The sequence below is a fragment of the Salmo salar genome, chromosome 04 (genome assembly GCF_965601325.2).
Source record: "Salmo salar chromosome 04, fSalSal1, whole genome shotgun sequence".
Classification (NCBI taxonomy): domain Eukaryota; kingdom Metazoa; phylum Chordata; class Actinopteri; order Salmoniformes; family Salmonidae; genus Salmo; species Salmo salar.
In genome coordinates this window covers 72,255,494-72,278,159 of record NC_138294.1, presented here as the reverse complement: position 1 = coordinate 72,278,159, position 22,666 = coordinate 72,255,494, and the positions used below count along the sequence as shown (strand labels likewise).

Sequence of the window (22,666 nt, the reverse complement as noted above, 5' to 3'; positions counted from 1 at the left end):
CACCCATTTATGATTTCCATGTGCCATATATTTTTCAACTGTGCTGTTTCACAATATCTGAACCCGTCTAATCGCATAGTATCTACAGGTAGTAAATTAAAGCAAATTTTTTTTACTGAAAGTATTATATTGTTGATTGCTTGGCTATGGTTTTCCAAATCTCCCAACAGTGCTATTATAATGGTTAATTTTAGATAAATGTGATTTTTCAGCCATTCCTGAATCTGTGACCAGAAACAAACTGCATAGGGAAATGCCAAAATAAGTGAACTAATGATTCTGTCTCTTCATAGCAAAAACTGCAGAGATGAGATGGTTGTTTGCCCCATATAAACTCAGCAAAAAAAGAAACGTCCCGTTTTCAGGACCCTGTCTTTCAAAGATAATTACAAAAAATCCAAATAATTTCACAGATCTTCATTGTAAAGGGTTTAAACACTGTTTCCCATGCTTGTTCAATGAACCATAAACAATTAATGAACATGCACCTGTGGAACGGTCGTTAAGACACTAACAGCTTACAGACGGTAGGCAATTAAGGTCACAGTTATGAAAACTTAGGACTCTAAAGAGGCCTTTCTACTGACTCTAAAAAACACCAAAAGAAAGATGCCCAGGGTCCCTGCTCATCTGCAAGAACATGCCTTAGGCATGCTGCAAGGAGGCATGAGGACTGCAAATGTGGCTAGGGCAATAAATTGCAATGTCCGTACTGTGAGACGCCTAAGACAGCTCTACAGGGAGACAGGATGGACAGCTGATCATCCTTGCAGTGGCAGACCACGTGTAACAACACCTGCACAGGATCGGTACATCCGAACATCACACCTACGGGACAGGTATAGGATGGCAACAACAACTGCCTGAGTTACACCAGGAACGCACAATCCCTCCATCAGTGCTCAGACTGTCCGCAATAGGCTGAGAGAGGCTGGACTCAGGGCTTGTAGGCCTGTTGTAAGTCAGGTCCTCACCAGACATCACCAGCAACAACGTCGCCTATGGGCACAAACCCACCATCGCTGGACCAGACAGGACTGGCAAAAAGTGCTCTTCACTGACGAGTCGCGGTTTTGTCTCACCAAGGGTGATGGTCGGATCGTCGAAGGAATGAGCGTTGCTAATGATTTTGACACCCCCCCCCCCCGTTCAGGGACACATTATTCCATTTCTGCTAGGCACATGTCTGTGGAACTTGTTCAGTTTATGTCTCAGTTGTTGAATCTTGCTATGTTCATACAAATATTTAAACATGTTTAGTCTGCTGAAAATAAACGCAGTTGACAATGAGAGGACGTTTCTTTTTTTGCTGAGTTTACATTACATTCTGTTTGGCAATACTTTTGTATAATAATTTAAAGTAAAAAACTCAAAGTTTTGAATCAAGCTTTGTTTTGCGTATTAGTTCATAAACCATGTGCTTCGGAATGTATGGCACCACGGTCATTTTTGGTCCTCAAGTAACACTGCTATTTTTTTTTTTTTTCAAAAAGATTTGGGGCCAATTTTGGTAATTAAGAAAGGGCTATTGACTAAAGTAACTTAGCTAACTAGCTCGTGGCTTGACTTGTTGGCTCTGCTTGTTGACAAGTGTGCTTAATACACGTTAGCAAGAAGCATTTCCATAAAAGGTGAATAAATGGGCAAAACTAGCATAAGAGGCATGCATGCAATACCAATTGTTATCAATTATTTCGTGAAAGATAATAGGACTTTTTGCTTACCTTGTTTCTCTGCTCTTTCCATGAAAGCCAAACAGTGTACCGTCACCAAGGGATACCATGTCTCGCGATTGTTGGATCTCTTTGAAGGGGTTAGAATTGGGAAATTGTATTCAAATCTTAGCTGTACCATACATTGTATATAAAACAATAAACCGTCACACAATGATCAGACCATTGACTTGAATATCTGTGCACATTTATTAAGATAAGCGCAAACAATAATCAACAAGATCATCTCATGTGACACGTCACAGTATGTTGCTAATGCATTTGACCATAGAATTAGAATTCTAAGCATATGACAAAATGTGATAGTTAATTATTCAGGTAATGTGCAGGTCAAATATATACAACATAAATAGACTGATACAAATACATTACATAATCACTGGTTGTGTCACAGTAGTCGAAGGGATTAGACCAAGGCGCAGCGGGTTGCATGCTCATCATTATTTTATTTATAGGTGAACATGAAAAAACAATAACCAAAGAACGACAGTAAGACAGTTTCGCAGGCTACACAAAAGCAATGCAAAAAACAACTACCCACAAAGGGACAGGTGGAAAACAAGCTCCCTAAGTATGACTCTCAATCAGAAACAACGATGTACAACTGTTCCTGATTTGAGAGCCACACCAGGCCAACAAAGAAATACACAACATAGAAACCCTAGAATACAAAACAAGAACATAAACCAAAAACCCCAGAACACATAAATCCAACACCCCTCTACATACACACACATCTAATAAACCCCGAACCACTTAAATCAAATACCCTTTCTACATAGATACACCACTAAACCCAGAAACACTCTACACAAAATAACCCTCTATATAAACACATAACCAAAAACATGTACAACAAATACCCTCTGCCACGTCCTGACCAAACTACAATAAGAAATAGACCCCTTTACTGGTCAGGGCGTGACAGGTTGATTGCATACTATAGGCAAAATGTCTCACCAACCACAAATTGCAAATTTGAGGCCATCACCTTGAAGAGAAGTGAAACGCCTGGCATAGCAACAGAAACTACCAACACATCTCTTACTGGTGTTGCAACAGGAGTCTGACTCAGATTCATCTTGGCTAAATATTGTGTGGCATCCTGAACTACAGAACAAAGCACTATGGGTCAAGGTCCCCATTGAACAGAGGGTCTGCTGCTCTGCATCTGGGTATAATAGTTCATTCTTAGCTTGAGCAGAAGACAGCGTGTTTTAACAACTGCCGTATAACACAGCATCTAATGGCTTTTCACACTACTGAGCCACAAACCAAGCCAACCAACCATGCTGAAAAGGACAATCTAAAAAATAAAATATGAGAGCCAGCACAGTTTGGTTTGGGTAAGCATGATCGTGTGAGTAATAGTGTAGGGTTGCAAACCACATCCGTTGGGCCCTGTGGCCCTCACTTCTTGGTGTGGATGAGAAGTTCCCTCTGCAGGTCTGCCTCCAGGCTTCCTGCCTTGCTGCCCGGAGGGTCGGTGACCAGGGTCAGCTTGTTGAACACCCCGCGGCCAAAGTAGTCCGCCACCACGGAGAAACCGTCGTTGGAGCTGTGCAGCTGAAATGCATAGAAATAAAAAATGAGCCATGATAGAGAAGTAGTAGGCAACACATCAGTTCTGAAAGAAAGATTGAGAACTTTAGTGGTAAATTCAATTCAATATTTTTAAATATTATATTGAACCTCAGACTTGATATATTAAGTGTTGCACTATTACTAGTTCTGTTGTAGTTTTAAGTCGTACCAATATAGCAGAGAAAAGACAAGCAAAGAGGGTGTGTGTGTGTGTGTGTTGTGGTGGTTAATTTCTTTACTATCAAATGAGGAGAGACTAACTTATCACACAAGTCAGAGTTATACTTAAACTACATTTTTATTAGTGAGAGCTTTGCAATAGCGATGGCTGGTCGACGAATCAACCTCAGATGATTCGTTGAGAGCCCCGAGACAAAAATACAAAGTTATTTTATAGCCGAGATACACCCCTTTCAACCTACATAACGAACAACAGATATATAGAATGGGTCACAAGGTTAAGATTTGTATGAAAGATACCTATAATTCACAGCAGACAGTATCTGCTGTAAAAACAGTCATCTTTGTGTACAGACCAGGGTCTGGCCCTGGGGTCATCTCTCCCTGGTACCATATAGAACAGAAACATTACCTCATGCTCTGGAATGCAGTCTCTTTAGGTTTTATCACCCAAAAGACATCGTAAATCTCCTGTCAGTATTATCTCCCAGAGGCCCATCCTCAGTAGAACACACACAGAATAGTTATAAGAATACTCTATTCTGTTGCATAAAAACAACCATTTGATGCAATAAAGGTATTATAACATTACCTTGCAATTTTCCACCATAGTGTATAATCTAGCACTCTGGTACCCTGCAAACCATGTATTCTACAGAAGTCAAATGTAATGCAGTCCACTGCCCATGTTGTGAATGATTGCTGTCCATACAATGATTTGTACATTGCTAGACATGACCGCCATGTCAACCTGATAGCCAGCGAGTTGAGACAGGTAGTCTCACCAACAGCACAAATCCATAAACATTCTTGTGTAAGAGGAAGCTGGTTCGATGTTGTTGATTATGTATTTTCCTATGTGCCAAATACAAAAACATGGAGCAGGCCTTTGCCGACAAGCTTCTTAAATACCAGCCCCTCATGGCACGCTTGGACAACCTCGGGTGTAGGTGCAAGCTGGTGCCGCTGATATTTGACAGTCTCGGCCATGTACACAGGCTTGCAGTGCGTGGCCTCCAGATTACGGGCAAAGCAGTTGGCTAGGTACTGTACTGTTTCTGCTGTCGTGGACAGCCTAGCTGTTTGGAGGAGGTGCTTTCTGTACCCTTGAGTGCCCTGCATACAGAGACTTTTGAAATGTTTGGATCCTTTTTTAATGTAAATGTGATTGGTGATTTAAATAAAGTATTTTAATGTGTGTGTGTTTCACCTGTCTGGTGAAGTGGTCGTGTAGGTCTCGCTTCTGGTCCTGGGCACGCAGCATTTCCATGACCTTGCGGTTTTCTGGTGTGCAAGTGGAACACTCTACCTCGCTCTCGGCATAGCTTTCAAAGTAGTGCTGGTGGAAAGAATGACTGCACAGGAAGTGAACAGAGAGCAACTCGAGGGGGCTGTTACAAATCAAATCAAATCCAATGTATTTATATAGGCCTTCTTTCACCAGCTGATATCTCAAAGTGCTGTACAGAAACCCAGCCTAAAACCCCAAACAGCAAGCAATGCAGGTGTAGAAGCACGGTGGCTAGGAAAAACTCCCTAGAAAGGCCAAAACCTAGGAAGAAACCTAGAGAGGAACCAGGCTATGAGGGGTGGCCAGTCCTCTTCTGGCTGTGCCGGGTGGAGATTATAACAGCACATGGCCTAGATGTTCAAATGTTCATAAATGACCAGCATTGTCAAATAATAATAATCATAGTAGTTGTCGAGGGTGCAACAAGTCAGCAACACAAGAGTAAGTGTCAGTTGGCTTTTTCATAGCCGATCTTTGAGAGTATCTCTACCGCTCCTGCTGTCTCTAGAGAGTTGAAAACAGCAGGTCTGGGACAGGTAGCACGTCCGGTGAATAGGTCAGGGTTCCAGCAGGTCTGGGACAACAAGTCTGGGACAGGTAGCACGTCCGGTGAACAGGTCAGGGTTCCATAGCTGCAGGCAGAACAGTTGGAACTGGAACAGCAGCACGGCCAGGTGAACTGGGGACAGAAAGGAGTCATCAAGCCAGGTAGTCCTGAGGCATGGTCCTAGGGCTCAGGTCCTCCGAGAGAGAGAAAGAAAGAAAGAGAGAATTAGAGAGAGCATATTTAAATTCACACAGGACACCGGAAAAGACAAGAGAAATACTCCAGATGTGACAGACTGACCCTAGCCCCCCGACACATAAACTACTGCAGCATAAATACTGGAGGCTGAGACAGGAGGGGTCAGGAGACACTGTGGCCCCATCCGATGTTACACATGCTGCATTTGGTCTTCTGGAAAATCTTTGCACTTGTGAGAAAAGAGGTGGTGAGAGAAACAAAAAAATACATTGAAATCAGTACAGCTTCAATGAATGGTCTTTGGGAGGTTAAATCAAGCTTTCAAAATACAGTACTAAAAACACATTCAGAATGTAGTTAAATTTTCTTCGAAGTTCAGCCATCAAACAAATTTAGAATGCGCTTGTGTATCTTAGTGCGCAGGACTAAAACTGCCCTTAGCCTCCACTCCACATAGATGTCAAAGAACTGGATGAATGGAATATGGAGGAAACTCCAGTTGTGAACATGACCCAGTCTAGGGAATAGGGGTTGTTTTTGGACTGGACTTTGGTTATGATTTTCCTCTCCCTCACCTGCTTCTGAGCTCCTGGATCTCGGTGCGGAGGTGGGCCGTCTCCTCACGGTACTGGCGGATCTTGCGCTCGTCGTCCTCGATCTGCTGTGTCTCCCTCTGCAGCTTGTTGATGAGGTCGTCCTTGATGACCGACAGCGTGGCCGTGGAGTTGTGTGCCAGCGTCTGCACCACTGTGGACCAACACGTGCATAGATAGACACACAAGCACATACATACACGCAAAACTTAGCAACAGTGCCCAATAAAATTCTCAAACTCTGTTATAATGCTCCGATTACATATAAAGCCCTATAGATTACTTAACCCAGCAACTGGCACGTTTATCATGAATGTACGCATATGACAGAAATAAATCAGTACTCGTTTTACATATATTGATTTGAGGTTAGCCACGCAGCCAAAACAGAACAGAAACACTAGCTAGTGACACATTCAATAACAGGAAGGAAGTGGAGGCAGAAAACTGCATAGAACACTTGAGTTTATTTTAAGTTGGTGAGGTCTGATAGAATTCAGACAGTGACTACTAGGGAAATCCCTACAGAAAGCCCCAGAGTCTTCATCTACAGAGAAGGAGAAATACTGAGAAAAATGGCCACCAGCTCACCCAATAAGGGAGGCATCAGGTTGTTCTGGTCGATGTGCTGCAGGACTTGGCTGATGAAGGCCTTGCAGTTCTCCTCTTTGCGGGCAAAGTAGCCCAGCGCCTGCTCCCACAGGCACACTTCCTGGTCACCGTAGCGCTTGCAGGCCTCCACCACTTCGCCGTACTCCTCATTCTGCATGTGGTAGTGCATGATCTGCTGGTACCTAGAGAGAGAATGACATCATTAACAACATCATTCAAATGACGTCATTGATAATTATATCAGTACATACCAATGAAGTCCCCATAGTCTGCACTTGTTCACTCTCCATCATGGATTTTAAAGCATTGGATCTGGGTGTTAAATAGTAGACAATCCGGCTACACCAATCCCATGGTTTTAAATCCACGAGGTGGAGTAAACGAATGCACACCTCAGAGAGAAGCAGAAATATTGGAATTTGAAGTGTTTCTGACTGCAAAGGTTTAGAGACAGGAAGACTCACAGTACAGGACCCCTTCTTTGAAGTTGTGCATCTGGCACAGGACGAGGGCCTTGTCAAAAACGGTGTTGTCGCCCCCTGCAGGACCTTCTTCCTCTGCCAGCAAAAATAGAAAGACAGACAGACCGGACAAAAATAAAACGTTTGATACGCCAGACAAAACACAGAAATAGTTTAACATGAATTGGTGACACTACAAGTTCAGGAAATGTGTTTATTCTGAAATCTTAATTCAAAGTAATTTAGGCTGCAGGTACTTCATCTAATATTTCATTTGTAACATTTTGTACATTTTGTATATCTATACGAGTTTAGGTTGTTTGCGTGAACACATGGCGCTTTTCAGTACACGTGTGTGTGTGTTTCCATCACCTCAGGGTCTTGTTCATGTGACCAGTCCTGCAGTCGTAGCTCTAGCAGCGTGTCGTACACCCCCTGAGAGGAGAAGGGCTCCACCTCGATCATGTGCTCCAGGAAGGCCCTTAGCTCCCACGGGTTATTAGTGAACACAGGGATGAACTTCTCTGAATTGGCCTGGGAGATAAAGGTACAGGGTCGTTCCATTTAATTTCAGCAAGCCATGACACCCACCATCTCAGATTGTTTGGAAATCATTTCTGTAGTTAGAAATGGATCAGATTAGCATTCCTGCAACATTATTTTGTTGAAATATAATTATATCAAAATAATTCAGCTAATTGATTGCACCTAAATTGGCCATTTTAATTTATAGGATTCAAATAAAATGTTATTGGTCACATACATATGGTTAGCAGATGTTATTGCGAGTGTAGTGAAATGCTTGTGGTTCATATCATATTCGATAAATATAGTATCTAACATCCGATTTGGACCAAACTTTTTCCTAACAATGAGTAAGACATGAGGAATCTAAATAAATTGTCATAAGCCACCCACGGACCCCCCCACACCAGCAACGAGTATACAATATCAGTTCTTTATGTCAGACAAGTAGTATAGAGCTGCGGCTCGGAGTATTGTGTCTTCATCCTCTGTAATGTATTCTCAGTGAATTTGGTGATGGTATATTTCCCCTGTTCAGAGAAATTAATCATTGAAGTTGTTAGGTTTATGTCCCATCCTGCTATCACCAGGTTCTGACCACTACAATGAGTAGTGTTATTACTATTACCATGAAATATGTATTTTACCATAACTTGATCATTATAACCATTAGAAATAGTCCCATCCTTATCAATATAAGCTGTATTACTTGTCTTAGACTAAATTGATAAAGCCATTTTAATTAGGGAAAGGATCTCAAATCCAAAGAGCTAGACTAATCGGCTGCCTGGGGGATGTAGCTGTTAACCACTAACCACTGACCTTGTTGGCTGCCACCGGGCCTCTGTCCAGCCTATCTCTGTCCGTGGTGTCCCAGCTGGGCTGGTAGTCGGTACACAGGCCCTTGAGGAGCAGCGTGGTGCCGTCGGGGATGTGGTGCATCAGGGTCTTGCCGTAGCGCTTCATGTTGCTCTATGCCTGCTCGAAGGGAAGTCGCCCCATGTAGCGCAAGGCCTCATCGTAGTTCTGTATGGAACATAGAGGAGGAAGACAAAGGGGTTTGAATTTCGGTAAATGGTCGTTCAAATCAGATTGACTTTACCCAAGGGTAGGGGAAGAGCCTCTTTGTCCAATTATAATCATAAATTCTCATTTGAAAATGGGTTTGTGATCCAACAATGGGAGTAGAGGAGCTGCCTAAAATATGTACTGAATGTGGACAGAAGGCAGCACCAAAAGCCTGTGCCGTTGTCTTCCATCATATGTCCATTGAAAACGCAACTTGCAGGTGCCTTGTTGGAAGAGCGGGGTAACATCTCACAGCAAGAACTGGCAAATCTGGTACAGTCCATGAGGAGGAGATGCACTGCAGTACTTAATGCAGCTGGTGGCCACACCAGATACTGACTATTACTTTTGATTTTGACCCCCCCCCCCCCCTTTGTTCAGGGACACATTATTCCATTTCTGTTAGTCACATGTCTGTGGAACTTGTTCAGTTTATGTGTCAGTTGTTGAATCTTGTTATGTTCATACAAATATTTACACATGTTAAGTTTGCTGAAAATAAAGGCAGTTGACAGTGAGAGGACGTTTCTTTTTTTGCTGAGTTTATATTCACTTTGTAGTGTGTCTATGGTACGCAGACAAAGTGACCAGTAGTTAATGTTAATTGAAACCACTTGGATTTTGTTTTATTGGTGTTGTGCCAAAGTACTTACAGCTACCGACCCTTGTCTTATCCAATCAAGTCCTGTTGACATGATCAGCAAGCCGCATTCACTAATTCTTAAGCATTTCTGTCATTTGGAATCTTGTTGGGGATATGTGAGAGGAAGTCAGTGTTTCCCCTACCTTTGTTTAGGCAAGGTGGGCTCTCCCAACTTGGGCTTCAATTGCAAGCATGTTGGTATCAGAGAAAAACAATGGATAGGGAACCCTAGAGGTGTTTAATTAAGAGAGAGAATGTGTTTTGTGTTCCAACAATGGGAGTAGAGGAGCTGCCAAAAATATGTACTGAATGTGGACAGAAGGCAGCACCAAAAGCCTGTGCCGTTGTCTTCCATCATATGTCCGTTGAAAACGCAACTTCTCTGCCCTCAGCACGATCGGGAAGCTCGAGCCCTCTTACGTGATACGTAAGTTTCTGGATGCTCAGCGGATCCACAACCTGACGGCCTACCTGCAGGCTCTGCACCGGAAGTCTCTGGCCAATGCCGACCACACCACCCTGCTTCTCAACTGCTACATCAAGCTCAAAGACAGCTCTAAGCTTGAAGAGTTCATCAAGGTTAGCATTTAAACAATTAACCAAGGGTTGGTCTCCAACTCCGGTCCAAGGGAGTTAGCTGTGTGTGAAGGTTTTCGTTCCGGGCCTGCAACACGAATCCGACCATCACCCCTGGTGAGACAAAACCGCAATTCGTCAGTGAAGAGAACTTTTTGCCAGTCCTGTCTGGTCCAGTGACGGTGGGTTTGTTCCCATAGGCGACGTTGTTGCCGGTGATGTCTGGTGAGGACCTGCCTTACAACAGGCCTACAAGCCCTCAGTCCTGCCTCTCTCAGCCTATTGCGGACAGTCTGAGCACTGATGGAGGGATTGTGCGTTCCTGGTGTAACTCGGGCAGTTGTTGTTGCCATCCTGTACCTGTCCCGCAGGTGTGATGTTAGGATGTACCGATCCTGTGCAGGTGTTGTTACACGTGGTCTGCCACTGCAAGGACGATCAGCTGTCCATCCTGTCTCCCTGTAGCGCTGTCTTAGGCATCTCACAGTACGGACATTGCAATTTATTGCCCTAGCCACATTTGCAGTCCTCATGCCTCCTTACAGCATGCCTAAGGCATGTTCTTGCAGATGAGCAGGGACCCTGGGCATCTTTCTTTTGGTGTTTTTTAGAGTCAGTAGAAAGGCCTCTTTAGAGTCCTAAGTTTTCATAACTGTGACCTTAATTGCCTACCGTCTGTAAGCTGTTAGTGTCTTAACGACCGTTCCACAGGTGCATGTTCATTAATTGTTTATGGTTCATTGAACAAGCATGGGAAACAGTGTTTAAACCCTTTACAATGAAGATCTGTGAAATTATTTGGATTTTTAGTAATTATCTTTGAAAGACAGTTTCTTTTTTTGCTGAGTTTATATACATTATACATTTCCTTATTGATGTTATGCAATCCCAACTCTATGGGATTACTTTTCAGTAAAATCCCATGTTTAATATTAACTATATCAGCATCTATGACATGAGCTTGAAGCGACTTAAATCCTGCAAATAAATCATATTTATCATCATTAACTATGTATTATGAAGTTGAAGTTAGATACATCGACCCCTGGGTGAGCATTACCGGATGTACGGTTGGATGGCGCCGTCGTGGTCCCCCTTCACGTAGAGGTGGTCACCGTACTGCCTGAAGATCTCAGACAGCCCGTCCCTCTCTAAGTGCTGACTCTTAGCCAAGTTTATGGCAATCACAAACAGATTCTTCTTGAATAGCATCTAAAGACAGATTTGAAGAGTTAAGTGCCTTACTAAATGGCACAACAGCAGTAAACGATAACTGGGATCTAAAACCTGTTGCCCTCCAGTTTCCAGTTCAATCCGATACAGAGTTTAACATAATACGTTTGAGGGGAAAAGAAGGCATGACGTCAGTCAGTGCACTTTGGCCTCACCTCTAGCTTGGTCTGAGTGTCTTTCTCCTGCAGAACAAACATCTTTCCGTCCCGAGTCAGGATGTAGAAGGAGACCCATTCGGCCAGAACTTCAATGATGTTGTCAAAGGAAGCGTTGTAGGCAATGAACTTGTTGTCCAGGTCGTAGATAGTCAAGGTTTGCTTCTCCGATGGAGACATCTCTCTGCTCCCAAATTCAGACCTGAGTACAGAACTTGCATTCAATACATTGTCATAGGAGTTAATATAGTTATATCACCTGCAAATATGCATGGGTGGTTTGGTTGAAAATACAACCTTCTGTGTTTGTCCACTTCCATATAAATTGATTTAGAATAAAATGAATTGTTGTGTTTCATTGTTGCAATAAATAAAGACTGACCCTGGTCTTGAACCTTAGGGGACCCGCTCAATAGAAATGGTTGCTGTGCCAGCATCTGAGGGAGACTTGGTGTTCATGGTGAGCAGCAGGAGGTATCCCCGGTGCCAGTAAGCTTGTGCCCGTCGAATGCGAAACAGGGCCCCCGTTCGTCGGGCTGGTAAAGGTACACACACTCGTCCCCCGCGACGATGAACTGGGAGTCCTGGTAGGGGTCTGTGAGCACGGAGCAACGCAGCGCACAGCCGTGAGTGTCCAGCTCCAGTTTAGGGTACTCTTTCACCGTCAAAGTGTAGCACTAACCATGGGGGGAAAACAACACCAAATGAAACAGAAGTAAGTTAGTGCTTATGCTCCAAAGGAATAGTAGTATGGTGGCAGGCTTGGGATCAATGCCATTTCCAATCTATCAATTCAAATCCTCATTAAAAATATGTGGCACCTTTATTGTAATTTACATTAATATCCTGAATTGAAATTGATCTCAAAAGCGATTGTAAGGACTTCACATAGAGTGGCATTGGAAGACTCTAATTACTTACATGGACTTTTTCCAGAGTGGCAACAAATAGGTGAGTGACCTTGCCCTGCTGACGGAAAGCGAGGCCCGTGATTGGACAGGTGCCCTCATGGAGTGTCAGGGTTTTACTGTGCCTGTCCCGAGTGATGTCACCCTTTGTTAACACCACACTGCCATCTGTGAAGCCTGCAAGGACATGGGGATTATAGATTTATGACAGGGAGCAAAAACAAAATGTCAAACCCAAATCTAAACTATAGCCGACTGATAGGTAGCGCTGAAGAAATTCCGCTTACCAATGGCCATAAAGTTGAGGTTCTCGTGTACAGTGAGGCAGGACACCTCTGTTGGCTTGTTCCCAGGAATAGCTGGGAATATTCTGGTACACAGAGGATTCCCGCTGTCTCGCTTGTCCAGATTCCATACCTTCACCTGGGAAACAGCTAGGTTTTTAATAACAGTTCACAAATAACCAAGAAAACTAACACACTCTTTTTTTGATAGTCTGTATTAAATACATCCTACAAATGTTCTTACCAGGGGGTTAATTCCTTGCTCGTCCTGCCCAACCGAGACCAAAATGCTGTGCTGCTTGAGCTGGTACAGGTGGGTCACTCACAGCTTGTAAGCCTGAAAGGAGGACAACTGTAGTGAGCGTGTCAAAAACCATATCTGACCATCCATATGTAATTTATTCTGGGTCAAGGAAGCATCAATATAGATCAGGAGAGACAAATGGCCATTTGCATGGCGTTAGGGATAGAGGAGACAATTACAAAGGCAATACCCTGTTTGAATACTCTCAAAATGTATATCATTAGCCATAGGACTAAGAAGAGTAATGTACAAGCAATGTAAATACGTACTCTTCTTAGTCGTACGGCTAGCACATAATATATTGTGACATGACTGGACTGGTGTAAGCAAGCCTTCCACGGCATTACTGTACATCAAATAAAATGTTATTTGTCACATGATTTGTAAACAACAGGTGTAGACCAACAGTGAAATGCTTACTTACAGGCCCTTCCCAACAATGCAGAGAAAAAATATATATAAATAATTGAAAAATAATAACACAAGGAATAAATACACAATGAGTAATGATAAATTGGCTATATACGCGGGGGCCGAGTTAATTGGGGTAGCTATGTACATACAGTTGAAGTTGGAAGTTTACATACACTTAGGTTGGAGTCATGAAAACTAGTTTTTCAACCACTCCACACATTTCTTGTTAACAAACTATAGTTTTGGCAAGTTGGTTAGGACATCTACTTTGCGCATGACACAAGTAATTTTAACAACAATTGTTTACAGATTATTTCACTTATAATTCACTGTATCACAAATCCAGTGGGTCAGAGGTTTACATACATTAAATTGAATGTGCCTTGAAACAGCTTGGAAAATTCCAGAAAATTAATTAATGGCTTTAGAAGCTTCTGATACGCTAATTGACATAATTTGAGTCAATTGGAGGTGTACCTGTGGATGTATTTCAAGGCCTAACTTCAAACTCAGTGCCTCTTTGATTGACATCATGGAAAAATCTAAAGAAATCAGCCAAGACCTCAGAAAAAAATTGTAGACCTCCACAAGTCTGGTTCATCCTTGGGAGCAATTTCCAAATGCCTGAAGGTAGAACGTTCATCTGTACAAAGAATAGAACGCAAGTATAAACACCATGGGACCACGCAGCCGTCATACCACTCAGAAAGGAGATGCGTTCTGTCTCCTAGAGATGAACGTACTTTAGTTTGAAAAGTGCAAATCAATCCCAGAACAACAGCAAAGGACCTTGTGAAGATGCTGGAGGAAACAGGTACAAAAGTATCTATATCCACCGTAAAACGAGTCCTATACCGACATAACTTGAAAGGCCGCTCAGCAAGGAAGAAGCCACTGCTCCAAATCCAAAATAAAAAAGCCAGACTACGGTTTGCAACTGCACATGGGGACAAAGATCGTACTTTTTGGAGAAATGTCCTCTGGTCTGATGAAACAAAAATAGAACTGTTTGGCCATAATGACCATAGTTATGCTTGGAGGAAAAAGGGGGAGGCTTGCAAGCAGAAGAACCGCGTCCCAACCATGAAGCACGGGGGTGGCAGCATCATGTTGTGGGGGTGCTTTGCTGCAGGAGAGACTGGTGCAATTCACAAAATAGATGTCATCATGAGGTAGGAAATTGATGTGGATATATTGAAGCATCATCTCAAGACATCAGTCAGGAAGTTAAAGCTTGGTCGCAAATGGGTCTCCAAATGGACAATGACCCCGAGCATACTTCCAAAGTTGTGGCAAAATGGCTTAAGGACAACAAAGTCAAGGTATTGGAGTGGCCATCACAAAGCCCTGACCTCAATCCCATAGACAATTTGTGGGCAGAACTGAACAAATGTGTGCTAGCAAGGAGGCCTACAAACCTGACTCTGTTACACCAGCTCTGCCAGAAGGAATGGGACAAAATTCACCCAACTTATTGTGGGAAGCTTGTGGAAGGCTACCCGAAACGTTTGACCCAAGTTAAACAATTTAAAGGCAATGCTACCAAATACTAATTGAGTGTATGTAAACTTCTGACCTACTGGGAATGTGATGAAAGAAATAAAAGCTGAAATAAATCAATCTCTCTACTACTATTCTGACATTTCACATTTTTTAAATAAAGTAGCGATCCTAACTGACCTAAGACAGGGAATTTTTACCAGGATTAAATGTTAGGAATTGTGAAAACTGAGTTTAAATGTATTTGGATAAGGTGTATGTAAACTTCCGACTTCAACTGTATACAGTGCCTTCAGAAAGTATTCATACCCCTTGACTTATTCCACATTTTGTTGTTACAGCCTGAATTCAAAGTTGACTAAATATGTGTTTTTTCTCACCGATTTACACACAATACCCCATAATGACAAAGTGAAAATATGTTTTGAGAAATGTTTGCAAATGTATTGATAATGAAATACAGAAATATTCAATTTACATAAGTATTGACACTCCTGAGTCAATACATATTAGAATCACCTTTGGCAGCAATTACAGCTGTGCGTCTTTCTGGGTAAGTCTCTAAGAGCTTTGCACATCTGGATTGTACAATATTTGTCCATTATTCTTTTCAAACGTCTTCAAGCTTTGTCAAATTGGTTGTTAGTCATTGCTAGACAACCATTTTAAAGTCTTGCCATAGATTTTCAAGCAGATTTTGTCAAAACTGTAACTCGGCCCCTCAGGAACATTCACTGTCTTTTTGGAAAGCAACTCCAGTGTAGATTTGCCCTTGTGTTCTAAGTTATTGTCCTGCTGAAAGGTGAATTCATCACAGCTATTAAATTGTAACTGTTTTAAAGTCACCATTGGCTTCATGGTGAAATCCCTGAGTGGTTTTCTTCCTCTCCGGCAACTGAGTCAGGAAGGAAACTTGGATCTTTGTAGAGACTGGTTGTATTGATACACCATCCAAAGTGTAGTTAATAACTTCACCATGCTCAAACAGATATTGTTTTGTTTTACCCATCTACCAATAGGTGCCCTTCTTTGCGAGGCATTGGAAAACCTCCCTGGTCTCTGTGGTTGAATCTGTGTTTGAAATTCACTGCTTAACTGAGGGACCTTACAGATAATTGTATCTATTATTGCACAAAGAGTGAGTCCATGCAACTTATTATGTGACTTGCAAAGCAAATGTTTACTCCTGAACTTATTTTGGCTTGCCATAACAAAGGGTTGAGTACTTATTGACATTCCAGATTTTTATTTTTTATTAATTTGTAACATTTTCTAAAAACATAATTCCACTTTGACATTATGGGGTATTGTGTTTAAGCCAGTAAAAAACATTATATATAATTTTTGTATATTTTTTTTATCTGACGTTTAGTGCCAAAAGGAGCCCTCATTCAATATTCTCCAATGGGATAATCGGTTTTCCTATAGTCCCACCGATTAAGTGCTGTCAATCAATGGTATATTTCTATTAAACTGGCCCGGGTTGAACTGTCCCGTCATGTAACTGGGCGAAGTTGGTGAGGGAGGAGCGCCCTGCTCAAATTGAACAGCCATCTGCGCCGCTTGGTTATGTTGTCAACAAGGCAGCATGAGCCAGCATTCATAAAATATATGTTCAAATTTTCAAACTAGTTTCCATTGGGAAGGCATATTATCAAAAGCAATCACTTTCCCCATGTGAAAACACGGAATCCTACTCATAGTCCACGTGCTAACTTATGTCACTTTTGAGCCGACGAATGCAATCAACTTTAAGCCGTTGCAACACACGCCTAAACGGGTGGCCGGGCAAGATTAATCGAATCCCCTCTATAACACCCAACGTACCGGTTACAGCCAATCAGAGTTGTTTAAAGGGATACAGGGTATGTCTACCCGCCTATCAGCTCTTTCAAGGAAGATGCGATCACTACACTGCCTGATACCAGTGATGCCAATTTTGTTGCTAGATTTGGCAACTTTTCAGACTACCCTGGCAACTTTTTTCAAACAGCACCTAGCAAAATGTTTTGCTACTTTTAAAAATGTATTTTGAACTTTTAGCAACTTTTGAAAAGTGACTCAAACGCTATAATGCACGCATTTTCTCTCTAAATGACACAAAAACTATTTTCTCTGTCACACACTCAGTCACAAAACACGTGCCTGGTTGCAAAATTGCATTGAGTGACGTCAGCAGCAGGCCAGCAGCAATTTCAGCAAATTGCAAATCATTGTTGGCTGACTTCAGCAGCAGTAGTACGGGTTCGACGAGCCAAACCCAATGAATATAGTTGGTCACGAATGTTTGATCTTGAACAGAACTTACATCAATCAACATGTCTCAATCAAAATTGTACAGAAAAGAGTGGGCGTCTGTACCTGAACAAAAGTCAAATCATATTTTTTGCAGAGATGTTTAGTCAATTTGAGTAACGTTATTGTTTATTCCACGTAATGACGCAGTTTAACGTTAACACGCAATGACATCACAACGTCATTTAGCGACTTCTAGCAACAAATCACCCTGCTCTAGCAACTTACCCTGAAAATTAGTTGGCAACACTGTCTGCCAGTGTGCTTTGCGCTTAACTCAGCGGTGAGTTAACACCATGGAGTTATGGATTTCATAAACTTTATCCGATCATCATCTAGCCTGCAACATCGCTTTTTTCGTAGTCTGCTGAGCATCATGACCAAGCCTACTTTTACATTAGGACGTTCAATGGCTAAGCAAAGGTAATACACCTCTCAAGAGAGCAGGCCCTGTGAGGTTAGGGAGGAGATAGTTGCTTTTCTCTGCAATTGCCGCGACAAGAAAGACAAAACATATCTAGCGAAAAAGCTTGATGTGGAGTTAAGATGTTTCAGATGTTTCTTCTTTAGTAACGTCTTCAATCAATTGAATGGACTTTAAATGTGGGACTTACATGGGAGGCAAGGTGCGAATTATGGGGGGAGCCAGGGGGGCTCAGGTCCCCTGAATGAGACGTTAGCTCCCCTAAATGCAAGAACATTCCAACTTGAGGGGGTGAGCTTTAAATAATGCTAATTTAGTAATTCTCCTATTTGTCTAAAATGGAGTGGTAAATATGTTTTACAGTGATAAATATGAAATTAAAAGATTCCTAATGAAACAAACACACCCACATCTATGTCATGGTTTAAACCACAGGTGTCAAACTTATTCCACAGAGGGCCGAGTGGCTGCGTGCATTCGCTACTCCTTTGTACTTGATGAATTAAGGTCACTAATAAGTAAGGAACTCCACACACCTGGTTGTCTAGGGCTTGATTGAAAGGAAAAATCAAAAACCTGCAGACACTAGGCCCTCCATGGAATGAGTTTGACATCCCTTGTTAAACCATTTATTTCTGTGACGGCACTGTCCACTCAGTAGTGCTGAATTTAGGCCTCATATAGATGTTCATTTGTACTTCCTCATTTTCTCCATTTGTTTGCCATGCGTCCTTGATAAAAATAGCATATGCCTTTATTCCAATGCATTACACTTATCCTTTGGGTATTTTATTAGGATCCCATTAGCTGTTGCAAAAGCAGCAGCTACTCTTCATGGGGTCCACACAAAACATAAAATAATACAGAATATTATAAGACAAGAACAACTCAAGGACAGACATTTTGCTTTTGTCAGTCAGCTGTTTAGGGCGCTCATTGCTTTGTTTTTCAGTTGCACGCGGGTACTGGTGTTCTCTGTGCCCAGAAGTAGTCAACCATTTATTGTGCTTTATTATTAATGACAGTAGGCCTATAAGGTGACTATTTCAGTTAGAAGAGCTTAACATTCGGTTAGAAGCTTTCAATTTTATAATGGCATAGGCCTACATTATTTTGGATTTGTGTACCCAAGAGAACTGTTTTCACAGTGAAACATCATGAACTGTTACATAGGCATAGTTACACTTACAGTGCATCTTCAGAGATCTCCAAGATCCAGGATTCGTACAGGGTTTAAGTTCAATGTTCTACTTCAATTGTTAAATGCTTAACAATGATAAATACATTAATTAAATTTATGACAGTGTTAGGGTAAGGAAAGAAAGGTAGTGTTTTATGTCACAGGATCTGTGAAGGCTCCAAGCATTAACTCATGAATTATGGACAACTCATGAACTAGGGTGTAAAACATGTTTTGATTCAACTTATGTATTACAGTGAATGTAGGCTACATGTTCTGCGTGTGTTCATGTGGGTAAAATTGCCTCGGCTGAGAGGGTTGACTACCGGCAGTGGTGTAGGCCTAGTGGAAGGTAAATGCCTTTTACCCATCTTTTTCAGAAAAATGCATTGAAGGTCTTTTTTCAGAGTTTACCTTCCTATTTTTTAATCAAATCAATCACATTTATTTTTATATAGCCCTTCGTACATCAGCTGATATCTCAAAGTGCTGTACAGAAACCCAGCCTAAAACCCCAAACAGCAAGCAAAGCATGTGAAAGAAGCACGGTGACTAGGAAAAACTCCCTAGGAAAAACTCCCTAGAAAGGCCAAAAACCTAGGAAGAAACCTAGAGAGGAACCAGGCTATGAGGGGTGGCCAGTCCTCTTCTGGCTGTGCAGGGTGGATATTATAACAGAACATGGTCAAGATACCATTACATGACTGGCTACCACTAGGCCTATTTGAAGTTCATGGTAATACACACTGTGGCCTAGTCTAGTATGTTGACCATGGGTGTTAGGGTGACCATCCCATTTTCCCAGGACACTTTCAGCCCCATTTCAGTGTCCCGACTTTTCAGGCTGAATGTCATTAGGCACATGGTTTGGTGTTTTGTAACAGAAGTCCATTTCCATTCATCAACTGGCACGAATATACATGCAGTTTGGATGCTGGGCTTATTTTGGAGTGGAAGAACATGCACAGCCTACTTTTTGAAGTAATTTGTTTGACAACCAGGTTAAAATATTATGTCTGGTTGTCTTCATGCCACATTAAAAGCTAATAAATTTTTACAGTTTAAATGACATCTTTATTATTAGTCTCATAAAACGCAAGAGACCACGCCGAATGTCATAGTGCAATTTGCACTCCGAGGGGAGGGATAAAACGATTATTGACGTGATTTAAAAACGTATTTTCAAAATAAGTGTTATTTTCTCCTCTGATTTGAGCCCAAACAAAACAGTCCATTTCCCTACACTGCACAACTATATTCAGTCATCATCAGTACAGATCTCTCCCGTGATGCCTGAGTTTTTAGATAAACTGAAAGTTAACATCGCAACGAGATTAAGTCCCCACAGAGGTGGTGCAGTTTGTTATAGTGACCCGTAAGAGAGAGACTTCTCCACAATATAGTCAACTGAGATACGCCTTGCATAAAAGGTTTCTATGTGTAAAAAAAACAACAGAACAAGACAGAGAAAATAATGAAATGATAAAGAAATAGAAAATGGAGCCGAATGTGATGCTGGTCAACTGAGATATGCCATGCATAAAAGGTTTCCTATGTGTAAATAAAAACTAAATTGTCAAGCTATGTATGTAAAACACAGGAAAGTAGAAATGCCTTAATGTGATGCAAGTCAACTGTGTTAAAAGTACAAATGTGTTACATTATTTAAACAATTTGATGCACTGAATTAGGCTAATCTTAAGCACTTAAAATGAATTTTAACATTTCATTTTAATAAGTGCTTTATAAAATTATAATTGTTTTTACATTGTTTTTATACCGGTCCTAGGAAGAGTAATCCCATGTAGAAAATGTCTGGCCGGCCTGCCGAGTGGCACAGTGGTCTGTGCCACTAGAGATCCTGGTTCGAGACCAGGCTCTGTCACAGCCGGCCGCGACCGGGAGACCCATGGGGCGGTGCACAATTGGCCCAGCATCGTCTGGGTTAGAGGAGGGTTTGGCCGGCAGGGATGTTCTTGGATGCGGTCCAAATACTTAAAAGACATCCCCTCAGCCCTCAAATTAAGTGGACACTTCTGATGACGTATCATGACGTCTGACGAGTATACACTTTCAGGGCAAGGGAGGACCACCCTTGGCCGGAAATTCATCACTCGTTCATCCTGTGATGATTGTGTTTTCAGCCACCAGCAGCATATGGGTGCATTATATGTGCTACAGTCAATTATGAGTGCATGTGTACTTATATTAAATATATAATTATTAATATACACCTACTGTATGATAACTAGCAAATGAATTAGCTAACTGACGTTAGCCTGCTTAGCTGGAACCTCTGATGAAGGAAAATGTTTTCAAATCTACAATTTCCAAAAGATAAGCAAACAAAAACATATTTACTTTTTACGAGATGTGTTTGTGCAGTCATGTGCATTAGTAACACAATTTCTAACTTATTTGCATTTGTTTTTACTTACACTTGTATGTTGACTTCTCCATTGATGTTGTTTTTAAGTTTTCACAGACTTTTCTTAGCGGATGTACAATCATCGCAAATGTAATTATGGGGAGTTTCAGGCCCCGGAGTGAACATAATTGTACACTCACAAATTTAACTAAAAACGAGGGCTGAGGGGGCTTACGTTGCAAACTTCCCTTGCTTGGCTAATCATTTGGACCACCCTCCAAGATGGCGATGGGGATTCCCACAAGGGCATAAGGCGAGGGTAAGTGAGGGTGTGTCTTTTATGAGTTTGAACAGCAGCCTTTGTCCCATCGTGCACTAGCAACTCCTGTGGTGGGCCGGGTGCAATGCACGCTGACATGGTCGCCAGGTGTACGGTGTTTCCTCCGACACATTGGTGTGGCTGGCTTCCGGGTTAAGTGGGCATTGTGTCAAGAAGCAGTGCGGCTTGGCTGGGTTGTGTTTCGGAGGACGCACGGCTCTCGACCTTCACCTCTCCCGAGTTTGTACGGGAGTTGCAGCGATGGGACAAGACTGTAACTACCAATTGGATCCCACAAAATTGGGGATAAAGGGGTAAAAAAAAAATGTAAACATATATATTTTTTATTATAACAAAGCACTCACCAAAGAAAAGTTCTATATATATATATTTATAATATAATATTTAAATAATGTCTGCCCCTGTAAATAACCTTTTTCAAATCTGGCCCATTAAGAATATTGTTGAACAGCCCTAACATATGTGATGAGTCAAAAGAATTTGTGCAAAAAGGGTCAAAGCAGACAGTCCAGGTAGCTATTGTAAACTATTTAATTAACTATTTAGCAGTCTTATGGCTTGGGAGTAGAAGATTCAGGGTCCTGTTGGTTCTAGACTTGGTGCATCAGTACTTTTCAAGGAGCTATTTGAACAGGGCCATTGATTCAGTTGATTGTGCCTTTGAAGGCCAGTCTAGTATTTTTTATTCACTCCCTTCAAGCTAATTTCTCGGACTGGCACCAAGGCTAACTTCTTACCTAGTTAACTAAAAAAGGATCATGTCCTGGCTGTTTCCTAACGTCAGCTAGCATACTAGCTAACTCAAATGTTACTATTTAACTAGCTAAATCATTATTCATAATTTCCTTACTTGGAACTAGCTAGGTAGCATTATTAGCTCACTTGCTTAGACAGACTGCTTGCAGGGAGGGGTGTCTGTGCATCAAGTCAGCGAGCAATACCTAACTAGGCTGTTCAAATCATGGAAACCACTGAAAGGATATCTCCAAGAATGATATGGCCCCGGTCCGAGTCACAAGCCGATAAGCCGACGGGGAGGACTACGTTTTTGCCATTATCTCCAGCGTCCTTCACGGTCTCTTTATCAAAAAATACAAAACGTCTCCACTGTAAGTAAGAATGCAGTCATTCTCTTCGCACTGTATCCTCATAGTGAATAAATCATGTGATACCCACCCACAAGTCATGTGAGAGAGAGGAATGAGAGCGTTAAATGTAAATTATTTAAAAAAATAAATTTCAATGAACAC

The 22,666-nt window shown here is 41.8% G+C and overlaps 1 pseudogene across 1 annotated transcript; it reads right to left on the bottom strand.

Annotated features, from left to right (window-relative positions):
• Positions 1 to 1,903: 1,903 nt before the first annotated feature.
• On the bottom strand, positions 1,904 to 22,538 carry LOC106603649 (vacuolar protein sorting-associated protein 11 homolog; annotated as a pseudogene). The gene is made up of 16 exons (XR_014391956.1): positions 22,400 to 22,538; positions 12,836 to 12,984; positions 12,595 to 12,730; positions 12,321 to 12,484; positions 11,830 to 12,076; positions 11,400 to 11,595; positions 11,072 to 11,223; positions 9,856 to 9,991; positions 8,547 to 8,750; positions 7,572 to 7,733; positions 7,208 to 7,295; positions 6,718 to 6,920; positions 6,109 to 6,280; positions 5,723 to 5,762; positions 4,708 to 4,890; positions 1,904 to 3,299 (listed from the first exon to the last, which is right to left on the bottom strand). The product of XR_014391956.1 is annotated as a vacuolar protein sorting-associated protein 11 homolog (transcript).
• Positions 22,539 to 22,666: the final 128 nt, after the last annotated feature.